This window comes from Limulus polyphemus, unplaced genomic scaffold (assembly GCF_000517525.1).
Source record: "Limulus polyphemus unplaced genomic scaffold, Limulus_polyphemus-2.1.2 Scaffold1662, whole genome shotgun sequence".
In the NCBI taxonomy this organism is placed as follows: domain Eukaryota; kingdom Metazoa; phylum Arthropoda; class Merostomata; order Xiphosura; family Limulidae; genus Limulus; species Limulus polyphemus.
In genome coordinates, this window is record NW_013667272.1 from 113,874 (window position 1) to 117,257 (window position 3,384).

Genomic DNA, 3,384 nt, shown 5'->3' on the forward strand with positions numbered 1-3,384 from the left:
CCACAAGACTCTGTTCATCGACTACATAAATGAAGAAATTAACCACTTAAAGCATTCCTTTACTCAGACCAATAAATTCCCACCAGCTGTAGTTGTAAAGCTCTCCAACATTCCCCACAATAAAACTCAACTCACAAACAAAATTGACACTAACAAACCCAACAACAGTACATTAAACTGCATTTTACCTTTTGTTCCTGAAACCCGCTCAATAATTATCCACACTTGGACAAAACTAGCCATTAAACACAATATTCCTGTCAATGTCAAATTCACCCAAAAACCCAGCCCTAAATTAAAATCGTTACTAAACAAAAATTACTTAGAATCACACAATACGAACGTCATTTACAAAATAGCATGCAATAACTGCCCAGAATTCTACATGGGAGAAACCATAGTATATCTATTAAAAACACAGTCATTTTAAACAAAGAACCCAACATAAACAAACGAAAAATCAAGGAATCCATCTTAATTGAACAAAACAACCCTACTCTAAACCAACACTCCGGGGTGCCTAGATACCTCTTCTAAGTTTCGCAACAGTTCCCGTCATGTGACTTCTTTGTTCAATACTGTATATATATATATATCCGTGTCAGTGTAAATTACTTGTACCTGATGATGACAAAACCTTGTCGAAACGTTGTACATTTGCTGTTAAACTTATATTAAAGTTTTCTTCATTACCCATTCAAGCCGTCTCCAGCCATTATTTATACATGTTTGTTGAGAACAAACTCTTTATCACCTCTCTGTAATCAAAGAAATATAACAAACAAGCGACTTGATACATGTTTATTGAAATCCGGATGTGGCCTAGTCGTTACTGTACCTGACTGTGAATTTGAAGATCCATGGTTCGCTTCTCGTTACTGAAAAACAAAGAGCCCCGCAGTTCGCGGCCGTGTTATAAAAATGGTGGTCAAATCCAACTAGTCTATTAGAGTAGCATAATAGTCTATCAGTTCAAAATTAGGGATGACTAACGCAGATAACAGTTATGTGCAATTATCCGAAAACAACAAACAACTTTCGAATGTTGTTATTTCCTTACCTTTTGTTTTCGCTGTCTCTTAATTTTGGTTTTAAAACTTTAATGAGAAAACATCCTACGCACTCGTTTTACATAAAGGTGACCATATTTTGTGAACCAAAGGCGAGAACACTTGTAGAAAAATTTACACATGTAGCCACCATAATTCTGGATGCAAGCGTTTCCACAGAAGTTTGCTGTATTAATGCCACTTGTATTTCTCTGATGAGTGTACCTGTTTTAGAATGTTTGTCATTATAAAAAAATGTTCTTTTAATATTCAAAGACTGCACCAGTGTCGTCACATGACAATGCTTTATCTGAGCTAATGATAATACTTGCTGAACGTTTATTTCCAACAAATACAAGAAATAAAATGTAAGAGTATCTCAGGGCGAATTTTTTCTTTTAATTATGGTTATTTTTCTCATGGAAATCGCGGACATATGACAACCTTATTTTATATTGCATTTCAGATTAAATGTTCCTAAAAACTTTTTAAAGTAGCTTTCATAAAGCTTACCGCTGAGCCATCCAATGACGATGTCACTAGGAAGAAATCAAAATACATATTTTTTTTTTTTACCCACGAAAACAAATGAGTATGAGTTTAACGCTAAGCCTGAATTTCTAAAATTTAATCTATGATATTTATTATTTTAACATATGTACGAAATATAGTAATCCAGCCTGTCTAAAGTAAAAGAATATAAAAAAATACATTTATCTGGCATTTTAATGAAACTCGTAAATCTTCTCGTTCTCTTCTCGATATGTTATGCTAAAGAGCCCCTTATTTTTTAACTTTCACTGAAAATCCCATTTTAACACGGAAATTCATCTTAAAATTTCCCATGTGTATCAAATATTATCTTATCTTACATTACAAATCAGAACATTTCATCCAATAGTAGCAAATAGTATGTTAGAAACAAGTATATCCATTATCGCCATCAAAATTAAGTGCTCCTGGTTTGAATAATGTCTGGAACATTGGTAATATTTATAAACTTTATAGAATCATGAAATAATTTAATCAAAATAGTCATCAATTCAACTAACGAGGAACAAATTACGTCATTATGATGTATTTGTTATAAAATAATAGAAATAAAATATTATTCAAAAACGTTGTTTCCTATTAGTCCCCCCCTCCTGTGGTTCAGTGGTAACTTTGGATGCTTATAACGCTAAAACATCGGGCTTCGATACTCGTAGTGGGTACAGCATAGATAGCCCATTGTGTAGCTTTGCGCTTAACAACAAATAAAGGTGGTTAGAGCGCTCAACTCTAAATCTGCGGGTCGTGTCTTCGAATCCGCATTACCGAACATTCTGGACCTTACAGCCGTGGGGGTGTTATAATTATAAGATCAATCTCACTATTCGTTGACTAAAGAGTAAGCCCACGATTTGGTGGTGGACAATGTTGGCTAGCTGTCTTCTCTCTAACATACACTTAGCATTTAATCCTTCCTGTGTCTCCTGACACATTGGGCCGTCTATTGACGATACTTTCTTCCATCCAGCGCCATCTTTTCCATTTCTTCCCATGTGATAGTTCTTTCACTGATGTCTTTCTCAATACATTTTTTCTACATGAGCTTTGATCGTCCTCTTTTTCTACTTTCACCTTCCAATTCACCATTTGCTTCACAATTATGGTCTCATCCATTCTTATGATGTGACCCATACATCTCAATCTTCTTTGTCTGACTAAATCCATCAGGTCACATTATTTTGACACTTCAGCACCTCGATGTTTGATACTTTATCCTGCCATGATAATTTCAATGTTCGACACAGGCTGTTCATATAGAATGCATTTAACTTCTTTTTTTCCCGTCTTTTCTGTACGTCTGCCACGTTTCACAACTATACAGCAGGACAGACACAACAATACAATTGTAGAAACTAAATCTCGTTTTCATGTTCATACTTCTGCTGTTAAGCAGTGTTCTGAGACTTCCAAATGTGGCATTAGCTTCACCAATTCTGATGATCACTTCTTCATGGCTATCTCCATCTCCCCTTATTTTGCTTCCAAGGTAGGTGGAACTCATACCTTGCTCTATGATCTCTCCATCACATGTTATATTAGGCTTTCCATTCTCAGTTGACATTGTATTGCATTTTTTTCACATTGTATCTTTGACCCACCTTTTCGACTTCTTTCTTCAACTTTGTGCATTTTTGCTATTTCATCAACAATAGCAATATCGTCAGCAAAGTCCAGATCCAACAACATATTATTCCTCAACATTATCCCATATTCGAACTGGTGTATTTACTTGTTGTTAAACAAATGTTTAAACAACTCTATTTATTCAATTACGTACAAGCTG